The sequence below is a fragment of the Protopterus annectens genome, chromosome 5.part0 (assembly GCF_019279795.1).
Source record: "Protopterus annectens isolate FY-2018-M chromosome 5.part0, PAN1.0, whole genome shotgun sequence".
Taxonomy (NCBI): Eukaryota; Metazoa; Chordata; order Ceratodontiformes; family Protopteridae; genus Protopterus; species Protopterus annectens.
Genome location: NC_056735.1, coordinates 369,509,101 through 369,535,441, shown reverse-complemented (window position 1 = coordinate 369,535,441; position 26,341 = coordinate 369,509,101). Strand labels below are relative to the sequence as shown.

Below are 26,341 nucleotides of genomic sequence, written 5' to 3'. Positions count from 1 at the left end.
TGGGATGCATGGCAAGGCTTAAAAAGGCCCTTGTGGTTTTTAGCCTGGTAAACACCTATGAACCTATAAAGGGCATCTTTCTGAAGCAAAGTTTAATTTATTTTATTTTTAACTATCAAGAACAAAATTATATATGTTGCATCCTCACTATGATAAACTGTTAAACTCTTCTGCTAAAACCAGTTTCAGTTGTTTGCTATATTTTTGACAGTGCTTGCAAGTACAGCATAATTTTTATTAGTGTTATATTGTGCTTTCCAATGATCTTTTTTTCTCTGACTTGTGTAAAAATCAGTTTCCGTTGTTTTATATATCTTCTGAAGTACTTGTGATGCTGCTTATGTCTTCAGTCTGTGGCAGTTGTTTGCCAACACTTCCAGAAGCAGTTGTAAAAGCAGTAGATACATTTTTTTTAATTTTTTATTAATTGAAAATGCTTTCCCATGATCATGAAATGTAAAGCAAGAATGTTTCAATTCAGCTTTGGTGTCTTTTTCTTTAAATACATTTCAGTTGTCTGTTAGTACTTCTGACAATGCTTATGAAAGCAGTATATTTGTTTTAAATGCAGATCAAAATAATTTGTCACTTCTCCGTGATCATTTTAAAATGCAATGTATTGCTTGCCTTTGATCATATATTCCAAAATAAGAATGCCTTTTACTCAGTTATAGTATTGTTTGTTAGTACAGTAATGTAATTGACTACTTTATCCTGAGCAAAATTCTGTATGTTCTCCCTTCGAATCATAATACATCTTTTTTTTTAATTTGATAACTTTTCTTACAGTACCTGCGAAAGCAGCTTAATTTTTTACTTGTTTCATTTTTGTTGAGTGTGCTGGTTCCATTAAGCCACTGACCTGTTTTATAGGAAACCTGAGGTTTTATTTATAAATACCAGAAGAAATGTAGGTGGAGCATGCTGTAATTGTCTTAGTGTTCTTGTGATACACGCCATAGATCTTTAATGTCTTTGTGAGCCATAGGCAAATGGAACCTTGAAACAGCTGTTGTCTAGTGTCATAGGCAAGTATGCGTTCCAAAAAGCCACTGGTATTCAAGGATTTATACCTTTTGCAGGTATTGGTGTTAATATTAAATATAAATGGATCATTTGTGAACAATAAGCAGTCCCTGTATTGCTTGAAATATATATCCCTTAATCAAGATGCTAAGGATGCATTCCAGAAGGGCTTGCATTCTACAACAACAGATACTGTTTCTTTAAATCTTCTTGATGGGCAGATTGTCTGTAGAATAGATATAGAGGATGATTCAAGGGGGTACGGCCAAGATGGCAGTGTGAGAGCAGCAAATGTGAAAAGCGCTATAACTTTGTTTTTCTGGGGTATATTATGTTAAAAGCTATTTGTCTGAAGATCAAGTTATCAAGTAAATCTTGGTAAAGTAAAGAAGAGAGCTACAGTTTTTAAAGTATTGAACTTTAAAAAAAAAATCAGTCAAAAACGTAATTACAACTTTGAGAAGACAAACTGTAGAATGAGTTATTCAAAGAACAGCACACAGGATCCTTCTGTGAAAAAAGATGTCCAGTCTCTGCTAACAAGCACACAGGATGTCATGACAAAAATTGATTAACTGGATTTAAAAATAGTTTCAAGGAAGAATGCGAGAGTCAAATGGATATTCTGAGTAACCTGATAAAATAACAAGGTACATAAGTAAATAGTGTGGAAGAATCTCTTTATGATCATGAAAGAAGTAACTGTAAGGGTTAGTCAACACTGAATTTATTTTATAGTAACATAACTGGCTTCTTGAGAAGATAGATGATATGGAAAGTAGATGTAAGCACAACAATATAAAGACTTGTGAGATCCCTGAAAAACTAAAGGGAAAATATCAGTTTTTTAATAACATGGTTGCATAAAAACATGAACTTACTGGCAACCTTGTCCTTTGGAATAGAAAGTGCTCATAGGACTTTGGTTCCTCCCCAAAGGAAAGAAAATGATCCCCCTTGTTCAATAATAGTGATATTTCTGTCTAGTATGGAAACATATCAAGTATTGAAAACAGCCTGGACAAGCTGTCTTGTTTAAACAGGAGAAAATATTGTTTGTTTTGATGACTATTCCAGCAAGGTAATGAGTAAAAGAAAAGCATGTTTGCTACTAACTGAAGAACGTAAAAAGAAAGGTACAAAAGTCAACTTGTTTCCTACAAGACTGAAAATGCATCTGCTGGAAGGAATAAAAATATGCAAGTCTCTTGAAGAAGCAAATGAAGTTAATCAGAAAAAAGTAAAGAGTGGACTGGGCTGCTACATCCCTAGAGAGACCAACAGAAGTTAACACGTGGAAGATACAGTAAATCAAAAGGACTCAAGAATAAATAACTCTACTGATGTATATCCTTTCAGTTTTGATGATGTGTAACTGATTTGCAGGTAATCTGCACCTCAAAAATTGGTAAGTAAATAAGTTGGTTCACATATAGTTATTTGGGAAAGATTTAGGTAAGTAATCCTCTTATTAAAATATCTCATGCTTTAACGTAAGTTTAGTTTCAAATATTAGCATTTTATTATGATTATTCAACACTTAAGATTGGTGCACTTCATTAGAAGATGTGATACATGTCTTTTCTAATGCCATTTCATGTTTTTTGCTGTTAAAGTGATTATTTGCAATAATTATTGATTGAGTTATATGCATAATAGTAAATGTTTACGGTTAAAACAATATTTGTATGTATAGTTCATGTTCTGTAAGTCTAAAATATTTCATATCAATACAGATGGTGTGCTTTTGAAACATGCTTTTACACATTAAGTAGCTTAATATTTATTCCTGTTTCTTATAACATATATTTTTGTGTGTTTTTATTTCATAAGTAAATGAAATATTTAGTGTAAATGTTAATTTGGTGTATTTGATAATGACTTAAATTAGTAATATATATATATATATATATATATATATATATATATATATATATATTATGCAATGCTTTGTATAATGTATATTGGAGGCCAGACTTTTTAAGGTGACAGTCAGTATATTTCTTTTATTCTATTCAGACCTGGAAAGCCTTGTAAGTCTTTAGTTTTGCACAAACATGTCAGGAGCATACACACTATACTTATTTCAGTACAGGTTCTAGAAATGCAGCTGGTTGCCACAGATCAAGCACTAGCACCTAGGAGAAGCCATCTCAGCCCTTTTTTTGTAAAGGTTGCACAAGAACACTAAGATTTGAGACTACATAACATTTTGTAGCTTATTAGGTGTTTTCATTTTACTATTTTGTTATCCTGGTCTCCACTGCTGGCACTAAAAAGTGTTAAATGATAAGTTTAAAACTTATAACTTTACTTTGGAAAGTGGGAAAGCCACAGCAAAAGTAGACCACTTCCTGGTCCTTGTTGCAGCTTTCCTGAAAACCTTTATGCAGTTTGATGCATTCTAGATACTCTTTCAATTATAATTTAAGCAATTTCGTTAACAGCAGGGCAAGGTTGAAGAGTAATGGGGAGGTTTGCTAACAGTACTCCGTAAGTAGGGGTCTGGTACGGAAAATGATAAATATGTTCTCTGTACCAGCAACTTTATAAAATGAGAATTGCATTCTCTGTTTTGGTTGTTGGTACTATCACTCTTGTTGATCACATTTATTATTCATTATTTTCGGATCTGCGGGGTGTCCCACTTCTTTACCATTTGTACTGCGCCTGCAGACTGCTTACTGAATTGCATGTACGTGCATGTGTGTGTGTTTGAAAGTATGTTTTATTGAGGAATTTTCAAACTTGACAGTAAAACATTTTAAAGCTAAGGATACTTATTGGAAAATGTAGTTTTCAGTCTAAAATTGCTATTTTTTCCATTATATGAGCAAAACTACTGAAGAGGCAAATAAATAAATATATCTGTAAAAAATAACAAAGGTATGACACAAGGTTCTTATGAAGTGTGAACATAAAGCTATATGTAAGAATATTAGTTTGACATCAAGAGCTGTTTTTATATCACAGTCATGTAACAAGTAAAGACAGGGGCAAAGACATGCAGAAGAGTACAACATTAACAGGAATATGTTTGGCTAATTTAAGACACTTTAAAGCTTTTATTTGTAAATTCTGGGAAAACAAGAAACAGAGTAAAAATCAATGTATGTATATGTGTATATATATATATATATATATATATATATATATATATATATATATAAGACATATTCAAGAGGAGATGTCAAGTGATGAGGCATCATAACATTTAGTGATCTGAAAGGCATGAGTACTGCCTGAATTCACTTATGCGTAACATCTTTGTTTTTAAATCCTAAGAGATGAACAAAAGTGATGTATTGCTTGAGATTCTTCTTAACTTGTGACTCAACCAACTTTAAATGCATTGGGAATTTGAATTAGTCAGTTTTCATTGTATTTGAAGAAATCTATCAATAAGTTATGTGAGAGAGAATGTCAAGCATTGTGTGAACATAATTGTCTAAAAACAAAGCTTATTAATTAATGTTTTATTACTTCACATAGTTTCTGGTTTGGAATGAGTTAAAATACAGCAGTGCAGAATGGAGTTACGAAACCCCCTCCAGAAGAGATTAATTTGTCTTGGTCTTGAATCCAGACTGCAGAAAAATTCATGTTGATTGTGATAACCAGTTAACCAGTCAGTGTCCATAGCCTTTACTTTTCTCATATGCATTAGCTGTTCTCTTGCATATGCCATGTTTCTACATCCCTCAGTGCATACAAGTGTAAAGGAAAGATGTGCTAAGGAAGTACTTATTTTGTTTGGATATAAGTACAAATATTCTTTTTTTGTACAATGCATAGCATGAAGATACTTAAAAAATGTATACCTTCAATGCATTACTATCTTGTGCATAGTTTAGGAGTAACTAACATTATGACCAAAGCAGCATGATTTACAATTGTAATGTACACTTTACACCTTAAAAAAAAAAAGCTTCCTATGTATATATCTCTGTGACTCTACGCGATTTACAGGTTGAATGCTTTATCCTTCTCCAAGAAAGGAACTTTATATAGGAAATTAGTAGCTGTGCACTTTATTTAGGAATGTTTAATGTTAAATGTCCACTGTTAAAGAATATGTTATGTAGTAGTCAGATGGAATTAATTTTTATATGTACTTGTCTGTTAATTCAAATACTAATGTAATCACAATGCATTTTGAACTTGTGTATCACTTTGTAATAATACAGAATATGCTTGCTTAAAAAAGGAAAATAGATATAATCAATCTCTTTCTCTCTCTCTCTCTCTCTCTATATATATATATATATATATATATATATATATATATATATATATATATATAGGTCCCCTTCAGAGTATCAAAATTGCAGAACATCGAACCTCTGATCATCGAGGACCAGATAATCAAAGTTCTGCAATATCGACCCCCCCCCCAAAAAAACTAAAATATGAAAACTTCACGTACCCCTTGCTACTTAAATATACCAACTCTGACATTGCATTACAGCGAACAGAATGGCAAAGTTCTTGTTCCACACTGTACGGTGATCTCCATTCACAGAGTTCGATATTGCAGAACTTTGATCCTCTGGTCTTCAATCAGAGGTTCGATGTTGTACAATTTTGATACTCTGAAAGGGACCCATATATATATATATATATATATATATATATATATATATATATATATATACATACATACATATATATATATATATATATATATATATATATATATATACATACATGCATACACATACGTATACATACAATTATTTATTTATTTAACATTTGTTTGCCAGGATAGTCCGACTGGACAACAGGTGTCCGTTTTCAGTGGAGTCCTGGGGAGAAAAACTCCATAAGTTTACAGAGAGAAGAAACATTTACAAAAAAGACATTACAGAGTAGTAGCATACAGATTGTAGACTTTACAGCAGTTAGTATGCAATAAGAGGATATTACCCCTTTTGGTTGAAAATACAAGTGTACAAAATATACAATGAGAGTAGATAAGAACCTGGTAGGGCATTGCAAGATATTTCACAAATGAACAAGAGTATATAAATGTTTAAGTTTCCATATATACATTCAAGCAATTATACATGTAAGAGCATATATATATATATATATATATATATATATATATATATATATATATACATACACACACACACACACACACACACACACACACACACACACACACACACACTCATGTATAGGTTATTTCTCACACATGGATAGGTATAGTTAGTGTGTGTTGTTTGTGTTGTCCAGGACAGATGGGATGTAGAAATATTGACTGGATGAAGCTTCAGGGGGTCAATTACATACACAAACACACACACATTCTCTTTAATTGTAAACAAATGACTTGGAAGAAAATAATTAGCAGAGATAGCCTTCATCTAAACCAAGAACAGACTCAAGATATGTAAGAAGAGAAAGCAAGGAAAGTAAAAACAAACTTTGAAAAAGTATTAACATTAAAGCAAATGTCTTTCGGCTTTTCCCGGTTAGGGGTTGGCACAGCGGAACTCCAGTCCGCTAATGATTGGCAGTGGATTTTTACAGTGCCGAGGTGCTATCTCAATGCCCAACCTTCAAAGAAGGCACACCCATTCACACACACACCTACCTGAATGTCTTTAAATGTCACTCGACTTTGGGGAGGACATGCAGACTCCACACAGAAGGGGCTGCAGCCGAGAATCAAACCTGAGAACCTCTTGCTGTGAGGCGACAACGTTAACTGCTGCACCACTGCGGCTTACCATGAAAAAGTGTTAACATTAAATATATAATAATGTACATTTATTGTTATATTGTGTGATGACTTATACAAATTTGAATCTTGGATATCTGTAACATAAGATAATTTGAGCATGCAGTTGCTGTATCTGGTTATGAAGTAGTAGAAAAAATTATAGAAAATTAGTAGAGTGATAAATATAGAAAGCTTGAATAATATGTAGAATAAATCACATTGTCTAATTAAATAGTGATATTGCAAGAATATTTTATTAATAGATTTCTGTAGAATTAGACTAATAAAGCTTTAGATAGTCACTAATAGATTTAATTGTTTATAGTCACTGTAATTAAATAACTTATCAGTATGCTATATATAAGTTACCATTGATAATGGTTAGGAATTGTTTTGATAGATGAACCTAGATGGTCTCTCTACTGGTTTAAGTAGTTTAAGAATGTAGGGTTGTAAATATATATTTGTTTTATACTGTAATATTAGTGTTTTGTAAAGTTATTAGATTAGAACCTGGAAGGGAAAATGAGACAGCAGTAGTCAGTAACAGGGATAAATATTGTACTACTTTGGAATGTTTTTTGTTAATAAGAATGGATAAAAAAATCTTCAGTTTGTTCATGTGATCAAAAACATTTAAAAGTGAAAATATGAATAATTTAAAGTTAATAACTAGTAATATAAATTCATTAAAGAGTGGTAGTAAAAAGGGCATTATCAAAATGTTTAAATTTAATAAAGGTGATATTCTATATCTGTAAGAAACACATTTAATAAAACATGATATGCAATTGTTAGTCTAGGTAATGACGTCCTTGTTTCATCCAGTTTTGACAAAAAAGAGGAAAGGCTATTACATGGAAGAAATCATAGATTATGCCAAAGATCTTAAATGCATTTATTGATCCAAAAGAAATGTTTTTGCATGTAATTATTCTTCATAGTAATAAAGTTTATTGTTAGCTTTTGTTGGATTCCTGGTTTGAGTGTTAGTATTGTTAGGAAATTTCTGGAAATTTCTACAGAGTATATGGAAAGGTATTTAGCTTATTATGGCAGGATATTTTAATTGTATATCAGAGAAAAAAGACACAATGTATGAGAAAAATATTAGAATTATTGCTTCAGCCAAAGCATTAAATAGATGGACTATTAATAATCTAAAAAATTAGCTATAGCTATAGAAAACTCTTTATTCGTTACTCATTCATATGCACATGGCACTCAGTATTGACAGAATTTATATATCATTAGATATTAGACTAAAATAGATAATTTTAAAACTATATCATGTCCACTTTCAGATCATAATGCCATATGTATAGATTTAAAAATGGATCCCAAGAAATTTTCATTTGATAAATAAGAGTCCACCTTATATGATGTGCGTAAAAGAATTTAGAAAACATTGTTTGGAGGAAATTGATGTTTCTCTTGTTTAATGATGATAATAAAGTTATTGATGTAATTTTATGTGGTATGTTAATTTACATTAGAGAAAATATGGGAAATGGTCTAAAATTAAAAAAATAAGTAAAGAATTAGTTAATATTCAAGAAAAACTAAGTAATGCTAAATTGGAACGTCAGAATAAAAATATGATCAGCAATAAAATTAACTACACTATCAGAAATTATATCATAAATGTAAAATAACTTTAGAAAAAGTTAAGTACATAGTCATGTAATTTCATCTAAATAATTAGATGGATTAGTGAATAGAAGTAAGTTAATGAATTGGAAAGCTCAAATAAGTCTAATAAATTCACTAAACAAAAAAGTACATCAGATATTTGAGAAATGCTATTTTTAAAGAACTCACTGAAAAATAAAATTTTAGTAATTGCATAGATGATTATTTATTTTTTTATTATTTTACATTTGTTGACCGGGCTAGTCTAACTGGATACATGTCCATTTTCAGTAGAGGCCCGGGGAGAAAAGCTCCACTTTAAACTAAATAAATCAAGACAAACAAAAGTCCATGCAATATATACAGTACATAAACTTGAAGAATTTCTTCATCAAATTGAGTTATACAGAACTAAAAATATACAGATTGTGACTACTGAGTTTAATAAGGTAAAATACAGTATTATTACCAAGGGAAAGCGATAGATATTCTTGATTAGTATATTCGGTATGAATGTGCCTTTGTAAATATGTAAATTTGTTATGAAATTGTGTATAACACTGAGAAGTAAGAGAATTATTGAATGTATGTACGTGGGGAAGTAGTTACAGTCATAGTGAAAGAAATAGATTGGTTTATATACAAGGTGGAAAGATAAGAGCTCACTGAAGAAGGCAAGGTTGTTAGGAGCATACTCAGTGCAAGCAGCTTGGGAATAAGATACTAAGAAGGGGGTGCGGGATGAATTTGCTAATACTGCAAAGAGGGTTATTAGAAGAGAGTTATAGAATAATGTTATATTGGGGGGGTAGTCAGGGTTAGTACAAGGACAAAGCCATTACGTTTTTAGTTGAATCTTTAGTTGCTTTTTAAAGAGTGGTAATGATGAGAGAGATGTAAGTTTTGTGGGAAGCTTGTTCCAAATCTTCCCCACTGTATTGGAGAAAAGAGAATCACCAGCCGTGTTGTGGGATTTCTGGATGGTAACCAGTAGTAAAGTCGTTAATGAATATGGAGAAGAGTAGAGGTCCCAGGATAGAGCCCTGCGGGGACACCAAGGGTAATAGGGAGAAGTTTGGATAGGTTATTATCCCAAAGGGCAGCCTGCTGTCTATTGTGCATATAGGATTTGAACCATTGTAATGCCCGTGTGTCAAGTGAGAAAGAGTTGAGTATGTTGAGTAGTATTTGATGGTTGACCATATCAAAAGCTTTAGAGAGGTCAATGAACAGAGCAGAGGAGAGCATGTTATTGTTGCAATGTTTATTAATGCAGTCTGTAAAGGATAGGATGGAACTGTGGAATGGTCTAAAACCATGTTGACAGTCAGCTAGAAGGTTATATTTGAGAATGTGGTCAAGGAATTGTTGATGGGTACATTTTTCCATTATTTTGGCTAGTGGTGATAATAGGGCTATGGGCCGAAAGTTAGAGAGTTCAGTTGAGTTCCCTCCTTTGTGAAGTGGGATTATGTGAGAGATTTTCCAGAGTGAGAGAATGGAGCTTTCAGTTATGGTTCTATTGATTAGAATAGAAATGGGATAGGCAAGAGCTTTTGCAGCAGTTTGAAGGTATTCAGGTGGGAGGAGATCAGCTGAGGGAGTACAAGGTTTAAGTTTATGAAGTAGAATATAGATGAGGGTTGTAGGAATAGGTTTTAAGTGAAAGGTAGGTGCTAAGGTGGTTGGGGAGGATGAGAGTAGGGTTAACAGGTGGTAAGGTGTTAGCTAGAGGTTGTACAGTTTCAGTAAAAAAGGTATTGAAAGCATCAGCAATCTGGTTTGGGGAGTTTAGGGAAAGACCAGATGGGGTAGGTGATTTGGAGTGGCCTGGATGTAAAAGTTTATTTATGCCTGACCAGAAGCTTTGAGGTTGATTATGGTGATTTTGTTGGAGTTTAAAGAAATAGTTTTTTTATCATGAAGTATTGATTTTTTGGTGGCATTTCTTAGCTGTCTAAATTACTGCTGATCAATTGGGTCTTTAGTGCTTCTCCATTTGGACCATATTTTACTTCTTTGTATGATTTGTTGTCTGGTTTCTTTAGTGAGCCATGGGGCTGCTTTGTATCTAGTTCTTATAGAGCGTGAGGGGGCGTGGAATTCTAAAATTTGTAGGAATTTGGAGATAAAATGGGATACTGCTTCATCATTTGGCAGGTGCCTTAAGGGTGACCAGTCACAGGCTTGAAGTTCAGCCTGAAAGTAGGCTGGATCAAAATTTTTTTTGTTGCGGGTGATTTTAAAGGTAGTTTGATTTGGGATAAAGGACTTTTGTCTAGATAGATAGGTTAGTGAATGGTCACTATTATCATCAGGAAGGATACCTACTTTGTAAGAGAGAGGGTGGCTGTTAATTAGCATCCAGTGTAGTATACTTTCTTTGCAGCTGGGTTTATGGATTCTGGTGGGGGGAGTAATAGTTTGTGAGAAGCCATAGAGGTTTATATGGGTTGTGGGTTCAAGAGTGGTACAAGTGTTCCAGTCTATATTAAAATCACCAAGTACAATGGTTTCTTGAGGGAAGGATGCTGAAAGCCAGCAGAGGATACTTTCTAAGATGCTAATGTTATTGCCTGGAGGTAGGTAGGAGCATATTATGTATGTAGATTTAGTTGTATTGAGCTGGAGCTTGGAGATAAGAATTTCCACATTAGTTTCTAGAGGTAGTTGTACTAGTATGGACGTGACCTGTAAATGAGATTTGTGCAGTATTGCTACCCCACCACCTTTTTTGGTAGTTCGGTCTAACCTCAAGATATTATAACCAGGTGGGAGTATTTCATTGTCTTTTGTAACAGGTTTAAGCCAGGTTTCAGTTAAGCATAAGATATCGAAAGAATGAGTATCTAGTAGAGTGTGTAGTTGGATTACTTTATTGTTAACACTCCCTATATTGAGCTATGAGTAGAGAATTTGTGATTGTACAGGGAGTGAAGGGGGTGAGGGGTGTCTTAGGGTGTTGTTATATGGTCCTGGGTTGGAATGAATGCCCCCATGAAGGAAAGGATGTCTAAGTGGGCTATAAGGATGATTTAGTGTTTTACTGTAGTTAGGTTGTGATTTCCTGTATTGTGTAAATGAGAAATGGGCTACTCTGTGGTATTTAGGAGATAGATAGGTTGAGGTGGATGTTATGTAAGAATGGCTTTGGAATTCAAGCTCATTTATTACTAATGTTTGTTTTAGGGGTTGGTGAGGTGATGTGACTTGTAGGTTTTCATAAAAGGTGAGAGTATAGGGAATAGAAAGGATAGATAGTAGTGAGAGTAGGAGAGGTAGTTTTATGCAGGTGAGTGTATAAGTTAGGGACATGGTGAAGGAGATGATAGAATATAGTTAAGAATTAGGAGGTGGGAGTAAAGAGAGTGTGGAGTATTGAGGTATGTAAGAGGTAATTGAGAGTAGTTGTCAGTATGTGAGTGGGTGTGTATATGGTATGTGTGTAATGAGTTGTGGATGACTATTGGATAGGAAGTAGGGGGTGTGGCTTTGTAAGTATAAATGTAGGACCACTGGGGGTGGGTGGGAATTGGGGTAGGGTAGGGGAGCAGAGTGAGCCCGCAGGGCGAGAGGTTACAGAAGGCAAGTGCAGAGTCTACAGAGACAATCGGGGAGCAGCAGGCTCCTGAGGCAAGTTAAGTATATCCAGGTGAGTAGAGTATGGTAAATGCAGGAGAGAGGTTGGGAAAGTTTGTGATAAAGGGAAGAAAAAACAGAGTACAGTTAGATAGTGGGAGGAAGAAAAGGTAACTGTATAGTGAAAGTAGCAAGAGGATTAGCAACTAGTCAAGGGATAAGAGATGTAAGAGTATTAAGAGTAGATATTTGGGAAGGTGGAGTACAGGGTGTAACCCTAGACTGGAGTAGTGGGCAGAAAGTATAGTACACAAAGGTATAAATATTAGATAAAGCTACAAGAAGGAGTTACAGTTAACAAAATGTAAGGGGAGAAAATAGCAGATTGCTATTGGGGTGTAGGGGAGAAAACTTTGCTGCTGGTTTCCCTGCTCGCTAGCTTAGTTTCTCTTGGTACTAGATAGGTAAAAATAAATAATACAGCTTAATAGGTAGGTCCAAGGTGGAACATACTTTTTTAGTCCTTTTGGTAGCTGGGAGCACAATATATGAGTTGGGGCAGCAGGTTTCCTTGGCCAGACGTTGGTATGGTAGAGACAAAAAATATCAGAAAGGGGTCCTGAAAGATCAAGCAGGTCCCTTAGTATAGGATAGGAAGTAGAGAGTTAAGAGGGATAGAAAGATAAAAAAAATATTTAGGTGTGAAGACAAACAATTAAAAATATGCTGTACAGTAAAAGCAGTCTAGGTAAGACACAGGTATATCCGAGCAAAACAAAAATAGACTATTTATGGATGCAATGGTTACTAATTTTAGTCAGCATTTTCAGGTACATGCAATGCCATAAGATAAGCAAGCAGATATATACAGTCACAGTTGAGATTCTCTTACAGTAACAATTATAGAGCATGTAAAAAGTAATTCATACAAATCACTGATTCTAACAATGCACTAATGAGAGTTAATGTAATTACACAGGATGTGTTAAACTAGTTCCACAAAAATGGTGTGTGGGTAGCAGCCACTTGATAAATGTATGTTTCTCCCACCGTGATTAATGTTCTTAAGATTAGATTAGGAGAGCAGTCCTAGCTTACAGGACAGGTTCCAATTTTGATCTAGCTATATGAGGTAAAAATAAGGTTGGCAACACATAAAAATGGCCAGGAAGCTATACAATGCCTTTCGGGGGAGGTTCCTATTAGAATTAGCAGACCTAGCTTGTTAGAGGGTTACCAATAGGAGTGCTACGCCAGCCCTTGATGAATAAGGTCTGAAGGTAACTCTCTTAAGCATGTAAGCATGTTTAAGTAAAAAGTAAGGTTAATCCCATAATACAGTGACAATGGTAGCCAAGCTTTGCTGTAGAACCAGAAAGGACATACAAGCCTAGTCCCCGAGGTTAGCTAAGGGGAATAAACAGCGTTTGCTTACAGGAACGCTTGAGTAGGAAAGGGTATACCAAGCAAACTGCTTATGAACTCTGAATGAAATAATGAAATAATAGATATCCGCCAATTCAGGGATACAAGCCTTCATATAACAGGGAGAAGACTATATAGACAGTAATAGAAAGCTTCAAGATAAGGCGAAAATAAAAAAATGATAATATATTAAACAAATATGTAACTAGAAATGTTACCAAGAAGTTGAATGAGGATCAGATAGAGAAAATATTGAAAAGCAATCTATAAATGAAATTAAAGAAGTTTTAAAGTGAGAATAGAAAAGCTCCAGGGTTAGATGATTTGACTGTAGAAATTTATAAATTATTATGTAATAAAATATTTTTACTCTTAGGTGAAGCTTTTAAGCTAATACAGAGTCATAAACCAATCCCCCCCATTGGATTGTTTTTATTTCTCTTATTATTAAACAAGGAAAATATAAAGAACTAGTTGCTTCATATAAACCTATTTCATGATTAGATATTGACTCTAAGATATTTACAATAGTGTTATCTAATAGGTTAAGATAAATTATAGATATAAGTAAATATCAGACTGGATTTATAATAAATAGATTAACATAAGATAATAGAAGAGTAATTATAGTAATAGATTTGACTAACAATTGGAAGAAAAAACTAGCTTTAATTAGTTTAGGTATAGAAAAAAGTTTTTGATTTGGTAGATTGGATTTTTTTTTATTTAGAATATTAACAGCTTATGGGTTTCCAGAAAGTTTTGTAGCTGTAGTAAGGATTCTTTATAAATGTTCTTTTGTAAAAGTAGGTATGTTTATCTCTCAAGAATTAAAGTTTTTTAAAGGAACAAGACAAGGTTTGGGGTTTCCTGTTATCACCATTGTTATTTGCTTTAGTAGTATAACCATTTGCTTATAGTGTTAAATTTAATAAAACATAAACATTTTTGAAGTTAATAAAGATTTTCAATCTAACATACAGCTATTTGTGGATGATATTCTGTTGTCAGTAGGTGATATTAATAAATCTGTGACTGACATTAAAGAAATTGATCACTTTGGTTTCTTTAATGGTTATTAATCATAATAAATCTGAAATTATTTTAATCAGTGTGTGACTCCTGTTTTCAAAAATAAATATAAATTTGATTGGGTGAAGAAGGATATTAAATATTTTGGAGGAACAATTCACTCGGGTATTAGTAAAATAATTAATATTAATTTTAGATAAATTTCTAATAAAATAACATATTAATTCAGTGATAGAACATGTACTACTACTTTACAGTTGAAGAAAGATTGATGCTTATAAAATGTTTGTCTTACCCAGAATAATTTGTTTTATAATTAATAACTCAGTTCACAGATAAATACTAATAAATATTGGAAAAGTATTCATTTCATACTTATGGCATCCAATAAAGCCAACAGTTGCATATAAAGACCATATAAGGATATGGGAATATGGTGGGATTAATTTTCCAGATTTAGAATCTTATTCTTTAGCTACAGTTTTGAATATGGTTGGATCATTATTATCCATGTCAATAGAAATGTTTGCATGAACAAATAATAAATTCATATTGTTGTAATCATTCAAGTAAAAAAATGAAATTATATAGACATTTATTAAAAAATTATATGTAAGGGAATTTAGTGCTAAAACTGGCTTCAAAGTGCATGATGATTGCATTGAATGCTATTAGAAAGTTTGTTTAGTATCCCTCTTTTTAAAAAAAATGAAAATGTATAATATTTCTTGTTGTATTTACACCAGGCTTTAAAGAAAATCAGAACCTTATTGATTTGGTTTCATGGAAAATAAAAATGTATTATACTGGTTTGACTGTTTAGATAAAGAGGATCATAATAGGGTCACTGTTGGCAATAGAGCAAATGATGAGAAAATATGTATTGGATTACTCTTTTAGATTAATAATAGATTATATTCAGAAAAAAGTAATGGTCAGTTATGTAAATAATGGTGAAAAATAGTCTTCCTAAAGTATATGAACTTTTTAACATTCATTATTCAAGGAATACTGCATCTAATAGGGAACAGAATAGAATACAACCAGCCACAGAATCCAACACTGATTTATTGCACAATTTATGGCACAAAACTGACCTCAAAGCAGTGACAAGTGGAGTACCACAGGGTTCCGTCCTGGGACCTCTTCTGTTTGGTATCTACTTCTCTGAAGTACAGGCTAACACAGAAGGCCTGTGGCTAACAAAGTTCGCAGATGACTGCAAAGTAGGAGCCATAGTCAAGTCCCCAAATGATGTGGACATCCTACAGAAGGGCCTCACTGAGACAGATGCCTGGTGTCAGAGCCATGGCCTCAAGCTCAATGCCAAAAAGTGCAGTGCCATCTCCTTTGGTAAAAACTCTGTACCCATGAACTACCACATAGGCAGCAGTCTACTTAACACTGAATGCGTGATAAGAGACCTTGGGACCCAGGTGGACAGTAGTCTCTCCTTTGATAGTCACATCACCACAGTAGTCAGGAAGTCCTTCTATGTGGCACACCTCATCATAAAAGGATTCTCATCCAGGAAAAAAGAGGTCATTGTTCCACTCTACTCGTCACTCATTATCCCCATTATAGAGTACAACGTCCCTTTTAGAATGTACCTCACAAGACATCTGCAGCAGCTGTAAAGGCCACAGAAATACCTCACAAAGAGGATTACTGGCCTCAAACAAATGCCCTACACTGACTGCCTCAAAAAACTCCAGCATTACTGCATAGCATATCGCCTACTCCGAGGTGATCTCTGCCTAACATATAAAGCTATGTCAAACCCAGAGCTGTTGGACATGCTACACCTAAAGAAATCCCAATCCCTCCGAGTTACATGCTCTAGGGACCTAAACCTTGTCACCACAATAAACAGGACACGCTGGAGGGATAGATTCCTGTTGCAGAGACTTCCTATACTCTGGAACAAGCTACCCATCTATGTCAAGCAAAGTTCTTCATTAGCACTCTTCAAGAAAAATCTTGATGAGTGAATGGGAAACAGGAAATACACCCCGGGGATCACTTCTCTGTCTCTGCTCGACAGTGGCACAGGAAAATAACTTTCTTGGGTGGCGTAAGCCATGTAACCTTGCTGGCTAGGCTTATGTAGGCCCTTGGGCCGATAGCCTAGTACTTACCTATGAACTTATAAAAAGTATCTCTGACGTCTCGACTTGAAAAAACCTTCAAGGATTAAAGAACATCATAAAAAAGAACTTGCCTAAATACTCAAAAAACCTACCAATAAAACAATTAATCTCCATTTTAAGTCTTCATTCAGCCCATGTTGGTGCAAAGTATCAAATTTAAGGATGTATACTGCTTCCTTAATCAGAAGTTGTTTTTTAAGATTACATTCATCATATAATGACATTTATTTTTTCCAAAATAGTGCCTTGAAGCCTTTCAGTATTACCCTTATGAAAATGCTGTCAACGTACTGCTATGGAACTTTCTAATTTTTGATTGTGAATATCCCTTGCATGCTCCAGTAATCTCACTTTGTCTCCCCAATGTAAAATAAGTTGCAAGGGCATTTAAGAGCATACACAACACCCACAGTATAAGAGAAATTATTCCATGTATGAAAATGAATATTATTAATACTTTGAAAACTCTTAACTATAAATTTACAGGCTTTACACTTATTACAACAAACAATCCCTGAAAGATATAAACTATGTGATACATTCATAGGGGGGATACAAAATCTCTCTCTCACTAAAAAGTTGTGAATATTTCTCCCCCTTCTATATGAAACACCACAACTGGCATTAAGCCAGGAAGAAACATTTTTTAAAGAACATAGATATTTCCAGTGGTACTTTACTTGCTCTATAACCATAGAACTAAAACATCCAAAAGTTGCAACAAAATAGATGGGATCCTTATCTTTTTTATCATTAAATCTGAAGTGGGCCAGATATGCCTGTTTTTGCCCCCCATGTATGCCAATTTGAGTATGGGCCTTTTTGAGAGTGAATACATTTATAGAAATAAATTATTTTGTGATCAAGTCATCAGGTATTTTAGATATATTGATGATTTAATTTTCATAGCCGAAGGTGGTATGGAATTGGTACCCCAATTTGTTAATATGTTACACAATAACAAGTTTGGTTTGCAATTTGATGGTCTCAGTTAGGAACACGTATCCCTTTTTTGGATGTGGTGATCAGTATCAAACATGGTACTGAATTATTTACTTCTGTACATAGAAAATTTGACCATGGTACACAGTATGTCCATGGTGACAGTTGTCATCCTTCTCATACCATTGAAGCACTCTCTTTTGGTGAGATGCTTAGGATATCTAGGCTGTGTAATAATATTCATGACTTTAAACAAGAATTGGGAATAACCAGACATGTTTTGTAATAGAGGTTATAGTAAACATCTACTTGAAAAAAGTTGGAATAAATTGTGCAATATTTCGACTATAAGATATAATTCTAATAGTAGACAATATCTGGCTCCCCTTCAGATTTAATGATAGAAACGATAAGGATCTCATCTATTTTGTTACAACTTTTGGATGTTTTAGTTCTGTGGTTATAGAGCAAGTAATGGAAATATCTATGTTCTTTAAAAAATGTTTCTTCCTGGCTTAATGCCAGTCTTGGTGTTTCATATAGAAGGTGGAGAAATATTCACACCTTTTTAGTGAGAGGTAGATTTTGTATCCCCCCTATGAATGTATCACATAGTTTACATCTTTCAGGGACTGTTTGTTGTAGTAAGTGTAAAGCCTGTACATTTATAGTTAAGAGTTTTCAAAGTATTAATAATAATCATTTTCATACATGGAATAATTTCTCTTGTGATACTGTGGGTGTTGTGTATGCTCTTAAATGCCCTTGCAACTTATTTTACATTGGGGAGACAAAGAGGGCATTCAAAGTGAGATTATTGGAGCATGCAAGGGATAGTCACAATCAAAAATTAGAAAGTTCCATAGCAGTACATTTCCAGCATTTTCATAAGGGTAATACTGAAAGGCTACAAGGCACTATTTTGGAAAAAATAAATGTATCATTATATGATGAATGTAATCTTAAAAAGCAACTTCTGATTAAGGAAGCAGTATACATCCTTAAATTTGATACTTTGCATCCACATGGGCTGAATGAAGAATTAAATTGGAGATTGTTTATTTAATTGTTTTATTGGTAGGTTTTTTTAGTATTTAGGCAAGTTCTTTTTTATGATGATCTTTACTCCTTGAAGGCTTTTTCAAGCCGAGGTGTCAGAGATACTTTTTGTGCCATCAATTTTGCAATAAATTAGTGTTGGATTTTGTGGCTGGTTGTATTCTATTCTATTTCATTTTTCATTTGTGGTGACTCATCTAAAGGGGGATACTTTAAATTTTATAAAATCATAATCAGTAATAAGAATAACTTGGATAATACATCTTGGAAATAGAGTTTTGATATTAAAATCTATTGGTTTATCATATTCAAGCTCATTATTAGAAAGTTGTCACATGGTAATATGTACATATTTTATTCCACCTTTTAAGGTACTATACAGAGTTTGAGAAGTGGTAAAACAATTAAAGCTGTCTGGATGCACATCTTTATAGAGTGTTAACAATGGATAAATATTGGAATGATATAAATAATTTCTGTAAGGGAATACTGCTAGATAAATGTGATCTTACAAAAGCAACAATTTATTAAGTACTCCAGTTCTGTCTGTTATTAGTAATAATCAGTATTGTATGTTTTGGAGCCTTGTAGCAGTTGCTAAAAAAGTTCTTACTAGAAAATGAAAATGTGATGCAGTCCTTGTATGTTAAGATTTATTAGAACTGGCCACCATGTTATGTAATAAAAAGAAACAAAAATGTTAGGATATGATATTGATATTGTAAAGCCATGTTGTTTGGAAAAATTGGAAATGTTGATTACTAAATACATTGAAACCAATACTGAAGATTTAATTGAAATATATCTGTTTAATATGAGAACAAATGTTACATAATCTTTCCTGTGATATGCAGATATGCACACACACACGTGTGTGTGTGTGTGTCATATATATATATATATAATGTATGTATGTATGTTGTAAATATGTCAAAGTTAATAAAAATATTTAAACCACTAAGAATAAGTATAGAGGTCATGGAGTAACTTGTACTCCTCACTGTTTCCTGTTTAAAGTTGTTGATGTGGTTCCCCATGTGGAGGATGTTTTTTTACCATTTTTTTTTTTTATGAAACATTCCAACAGTGTAAGTTAATCAACAGAACGTTGTTTGATTGGATGTTATTTTTTTTTGTTTTGGCTTGCCATGATATAATGACTGACACACACGTGCAGATAAATAATGCTGAATATTCATATAGGTGAGCAGTGTTTGTGAGCTTGACATAATGAACTATAAAGTGTACGTAATGTATTGATAACTTGTTATGTTATACAAATGCCAGTGTTTCATTACATGTTGTACTGTTAACTCATGGTACTTGCCTGTACAAGTATATCTAAAGGAGATTTTGACATCTGGCATATGCTGAAAAAGGGTCTTTGTCCAGTAGGAATTCCCCAGAAGTCAAAGGTAAATAAATAAATAAGTAAAATGACATATGTCTTCAGTAGATTATAGTAACATAACCCTTGCATTTGTTTCCTGACTCTTGTTTAACCTTACATCAGCAGGCAGTTTTATTAATTTTCAGATAAGGTTTATTAGCTCCAACCAAAAGGCACAGAGGGATGTAGCCCTTGCTGCTGCCCAGTAAACCTTGGTTTGATTAGCAACAGGTGCGTAAGACTGACTGTAGAGATGGAAGATGAGAATGAGGCCGACATCAGTTTGTCCATTTTAGTGGCGAAGAAGGCAGCCTTGGCTTAACATAATAGCATCTCTAAGAGCATGGCTGTGTACTACTGCGCTGGGAGGCTGTGCATGTGCAGAAGCGTGCATCTCCCAAAGGCAGTAGTTGCAGAGCTTGCAAGGTTACCATAGGATAGTGGGTGGTTAGGGCACAATCCCTAGCAGCAGTATGATGCTGCACTAGTGCCCTCAGTCTCATTGCTGACCCCTGGCATGGGTTGAGTTGAGACCGAGGATGGCTAAGCTGGGACGAGTAAACCTAGTGAATTTGGTGAGTAGCTGGTGACAGCTGATGGCTAGCTATAAGTCTGGAATGTTATGTATTTTGGAAACTACACTGTGGTTAGAGTTCTTAATATAGTTTTTGTATCAGCAGAATAGTTTTATAGTAGTACCAAAGCATACTTATGGCTTCTTTCCAGCGTAATTAGGTTATAAAATGAGACAAAAAATACCAAATAGAGAGTAAACAAAAATAATGCATTTATTTTCTCCTTCTCTAAACTGTAACAGGAAGACTTGAAACACAGCAGGAAATGAAATGTGTTGTGAAACAGTATAGTTGGTAATCTGGTATTGCCACAAAATCGATGTTCTTCGTGTTTCACTGTTGCAGTCATCACACTTGCATCGTCTGCCTGCAGGTAGCCCTCAGTCGGCCCGAATACCAAAGTCTTGGGATTTCTGCGTCGGATACTGTCGCCTCATCCATGACATCAGGTCGTCAGGGGTACAAAACATGCAGCCGATGCCATTACATCAGCTTTTCTTGCCGCGCGGAAGCCCGAAGCAGAAGCAGTTCGCAAGTGCCGGTCGGCAGCTACCTGAAATTTTAATTTTTCGAGTTTCAAACCTGAAGTCTTCTAAAACTAAGTACCCCATTGGGAATCTTTTTTCTTGCTCTAACCAATGTCAGAAAAAGTTAACAATTGTCTTGTCTGTGGAAAGCAAATACCTCACAGAGATTTTAATTCTTACTGCATCACCTGTTTAGGCCCAGACCACGACGTCCCTCGCTGTCAGCTTTGTTCCTTGTTCAACCCCACGAACTGTTCATCGTTGAGCTATTTTTGTCTCTAAATTCTTTCGCTGTCGTTCTCCGTATTCCGAAATGGCTTCAGTAAGCCATCTGACTACCGATCTTCTGAAAAATGCAAAGATAAAGACAGAGACAGACTGCATAGGTCCAAAAATGCCGATGATGCTTCAGTTAAGCTAGTCACCAGTCTGCCGGTACTCGGTGAGATGCTTTCGCAGCCCCTGCTACCCAATTCTACAGATTCGTAGGCCTCTACTGAGACCCATTCAGAGTCCGGTATGCCGTGAGATGCTTTTTCGACTATGGAACCTGCGGATGTATCTACTTTGAATGGGTCCAGAGCCGCTGTGCAGTCACCGGCTTCTGAGGGTGTATTCAGACCTTCCGATGTTCGTATCAAACCGACTACTTCATTAATGACTAAATCTGCCGAATTTCTCAGGACCCGAGTTCGCAGTACGCTTAGGAGACCGACGACCAAAGCATATTCTTAAATTCCCATGCCACAGAAACAAATGCTTACAATGGCTGAAGACCTTATTACTTTCATTAGGGGAAGCCAGCCTTCCCCCTCTGAAAGACAAAGAATTGATTTTCCTTCAGATTTTTCAGACCATGAGTCTGATGACTGTGACCCTTGTGATTACCAGGACATGCCATTATCTACCTATGAGGACTCAGATGCAGAGGATTCAATTCCCTCAGCCTACCCACCAGAAAACTTTTCTTTCGGTGAAACCTTGCATATACTCTAAGAGAGCATTTCTGCTGGGAATGCCAGGACTACCCTCAGTCCAAAAAGAGACTCAGGGAATTTTTAGACTTGCCTCAGCATAGGCCTCTAGCTATTCCCCCTGTCCTGGATATTGTAGATGATGTCTTCATGGAATCCAGCCTTACCCCTGATACTTTACCGCCTGCTCCTAGAAAGCCTTACTGATACTACAGAGTACCTAACTCTCACAAATTTCTCTTAAAAAATCCCACTGCAGATGCAGAGACAATTTCCCAGGGACCTAAAGGTATTAAGGCTTCTACAGCCAAAAACCTTACTCCTTTGAACAGGGATTCTAGAGCTGTAGACATATGGGGTAAGAAGGTTTATACCACTGCAACTCTTGCCATCAGGGCTTTAAATTGCCAGTTTCACATGTTGAAGTACCAGCAGCGTATTATTGATCTAATTAAACAAAAAATGTTGTTGATTCCTGATTGTGCAGAAAATAAGGGCTTACAAGACTTAATGCATTCTGCAAACCAAGTTGGTAAACATACTTTGCAGTGTGGTTTTGATGCCTTAGAAGCATCTTGCAGGGCTGCTGTGACTGGGTCTGTTCTGAGAAGGCATGCTTGGCTGAAGGAACAAATCTTGCCAGACCATGTCAAGGCAAAATTAGTTGATGTTCCATTAAACCAAGAATGTTTGTTTGGCTATAAAGCAGAAGAAGTTCTTAAAAAGATAGAGGAAAAAGCTAAATCTATGCAAACTGTTAAAGATTTCTTACAGGTACAGCCACCTAGATTCATTAGCCATTGGCCTTCAAAAAACTGGTCCTTTCCAATCCCTTCCAGACCTTCTCAGCCCAAACCCAGGGGCAACAGACCACAAAGACTACAGTCTCAGGGTGTGCACAGATCTAAAAAATGGAGTGCCCCCTCCTCAAAAACTGGAAGTGGTAATCCAATGGAAAAAGATCACAATGACTTGTCCTTAATCCTTCCCAGTCATGCCCAAGTACTTGCACCCCTAGGAGGAAAACTCGCCCTGCACGCAAAAAACTGGGAGCATATTACCCAGGGCAAGTGGGTCTTAAACATTGTATCCCAGGGATACAGATTCTATTTCCACTCTCTACCAACCCCAAGCAGATTGCCAGACCTTCCTCCACACCAGTGGACAAAAGCCCAAAAGCAAGTACTTTCTCTTCTCAGTATCAGGGCTATTCAACCTGTGCCAACAGAGCAAAGGGGACAGGGTTTCTACTCCAGGCTCTTCCTGGTGCCCAAGAAAGAGAACTCTTAGCGCCCTATTCTGGATCTGTCATCCCTTCCTGGTGGTACCAAAATTCAAAATGCTTACACTCCAGCAGCTCCTTCCTATGCTAGCCAAAGACTCCTGGCTAGTCACCCTAGACTTAAAAGGAGCTTATCTGCACATTACCATAAGGGAATCTTGCGGGAACTATCTACATTTCAGGGCAGGCTGTATGCACTATCAGTTCTCTGCACTTCCCTTTGGCTTATCTACTGTGCCCAGGGTATTCATAAAGTGCCTGACTCCAGCCATTGCTTACTGCAGGCAGAGAAATATTCAAATTTACCCATACTTGGATGATTGCCTGATTCAGGTGGACAGTCAGGAATTGCTACTTCAGCACCTGACATTTGTAAAGAAACTCCCAACTTCTCTGGGGTATACCATCAACGAAAAGAAATCACATCTGGTATCCAGCCAAAAGATTGTATTCCTGGGAGCAAGCTTAAACACAACTTCCCAGATGGTATTCCTCACTCCAGAAAAGCAGGTTTATTTGACAACTTATTTCAAACTACTGGCCACCCAAACCCAGCTATCTGCAAGAAAAATACTATAAGCCCTAAGGTTCATGGCCTTGTGTATTCTACTGATTCCATATGCAAGACTGCATATGAGAAAACTTCAGTGCTACTTAAAATGTATCTGGTGTCAACATTCCCAGGACCTGGAAACAGTGATTCCTATCATTCCTTGCCTAAGGACAGAGTTCCTTTGGTGGGCAGAGGCTTGCAACCACAGCAAGGGACTCCCTTTCTCACAACCCCCCACCGTCCAATCTCTGACAACAGATGCATCAGACTATGCATGGGGGGCTCACATGGCAGGCAAATGCATTCAAGGCAAATGGAGCCCAAGACAGATTCACCTGCTTATCAGTCAAAAAGAAATGTTAGCTGTACCAAATGCACTGACAGCCTTCAAGTACCTTATCCTGCCAGAACAACTCCTGATCAAGACAGACAACACCACAGTTATGTGGTTCATAAACAAGCAGGGGGGAACTCACTCCTACCCACTCTGCAGGTTAGCCATGGCTCTGTGGAACACAGCCTTAAGAAACCAAGTTCACCTGCAAGCTCAATTCCTGCCAGACAAACAAAATTCACTGGCAGACGACTTAAGCAGAAATATAATGGACCCACATGAGTGGCAACTGGAACCAAACTCATTCAAACTTCTAATACACAGGTGGGGGACACCAGAGGTGGACCTCTTTGCATCCCCCCAAAACAATCAACTAAACAAATTTTGCACCAGAATTCCCAACAGACAAGCTTGGAAAGTGGATGCCCTGTTCTTCCCATGGGAAAACATATCAATCTATGCCTTTCCCCCTCTGGCCCTCCTTCCAAGAGTACTCCACAAGATCAAACAGGACAGGCCAAGGACAATCCTTATTGCGCCAGAATGGCCACACCATCAATGGTACTCACTCCTGCGCAGTCTAACAGCAGTGCCACCCTGGCACCTACATCAGACCCCCTCTCTGCTATCCCAACAGGAGGGACATATTTTGCATCCTCAGTTGCAAACCCTGAACATGGCAGCCTGACTTATTCCCTGAATACATCACCAGCAACCCTCAGAAAACAGGTGCTGGATGTTATCCTTGAGGCCAGGAGGCCCAGTACTAGGGAATCCTAATCAGAAAAGTGGAGTAGATACTGTTCTTGGAGCCAGTCACAAGGGAAGCACACAGCTGTGCCCTCCTGTTATCAAATCCTAGATACCTAGCAGAGCTGCTCCACAAAGGCCTATCCTTCTCATTAATTAAGATTCATGCCTCTGCTATCTCAGCTCATTACAATACTGAGCCACCCCTCTTCTCTCACCCTCTGATCAGACAGTTCCTGAGAGGAGCTAACAATTTAAGACCCCCAAGGAGAGCTTCCACTCCTGCCTGGGACCTTAACTTTGTACTAGAGAAGCTCACGCTTCCCCCTTTTGAGCCTGCTGCTACAGCAGAGTTAAAATTCCTCTCTTGGAAAACAGCCTTACTGCTAGCCATCACTTCAGCAAGAAGAGTATCTGAGATACAGGCCCTTATGGCTGTGGAACCCTTCATTGTCTTCCATGTGGATAGGGTTTCCCTCAGGACTAACCCATCTTTTATGCCCAAGGTGGTATCCAGTGTGGCTTTCATCCAATCCATCCATTTGCCAACCTTTTTTTCCTAATCCTCATAATAAAGTGGAAAGGATCCTGCACTCCTTGGAGGTGCGCAGACAGCTCGGGTTCTACCTGGACAGGACAAAACCTTTCAGGAAATCTGACCAGCTGCTAGTCAGCTTTGCTACAGGGACAGAGGGCAAGGCCATTTCGAAACAAAGCATTTCTATATGGATAGCACACTGCATCTATTTCTGCTACAAACACCATGGAAAACCTGCCCCACAGGGAATCAGGCCTCATTCCACTAGGGCTACCTCAACCTCTACAGATTTTCTCAGGGGAGTCCCTATCAGGGACATCCTGGAAGCTGTAACCTGGAGTTCTGTACACACCTTCACCAAGCATTACCACTTACCTATCTTTTCTAAATCCAGAGCTGGATTTGCCACAGCAGTCTTACAAGGCCTGCTAGACAGCCCTACTACATCCTGACTGCCTCCACGCAAGTGTGATGACTGCAACAGTGAAACATGAAGAACATAGTACAGTTGTGTACACTTACCATAAATGTAGATGTTCGACTGTATTCACTGTTGCAGTCCTGGTTACCCTCCCTACAGCCCCCTGTCTTTCTGTACTTTCTACCTATCCTCCTTTTTGCCCATATCTTATGGAAATGGTATTTACTTTTTATTGGAGGTGTTCCACACCATTTGATTGCTTCCTATTTTGGGGGCTCCTGACATCTGGGGCAAGAAAAACTAATGTAATGGCGTCGGCTGCATGTTTTATACCCCTGATGACCTGACTTCATGGATGAGGTGACAGCATCTGACGCAGAAATCCCAAGACTCTGGTATTCGGACAGACTGAGGGCTACCT

General features: G+C 36.3%; 1 protein-coding gene across 7 annotated transcripts in view; it reads left to right on the top strand.

The window, feature by feature from the left end:
• The window catches only part of CASK (calcium/calmodulin dependent serine protein kinase), a 4,132,188-nt gene that overhangs the window by 3,463,494 nt on the left and 642,353 nt on the right, over window positions 1-26,341 (top strand). The window lies entirely within an intron of this gene.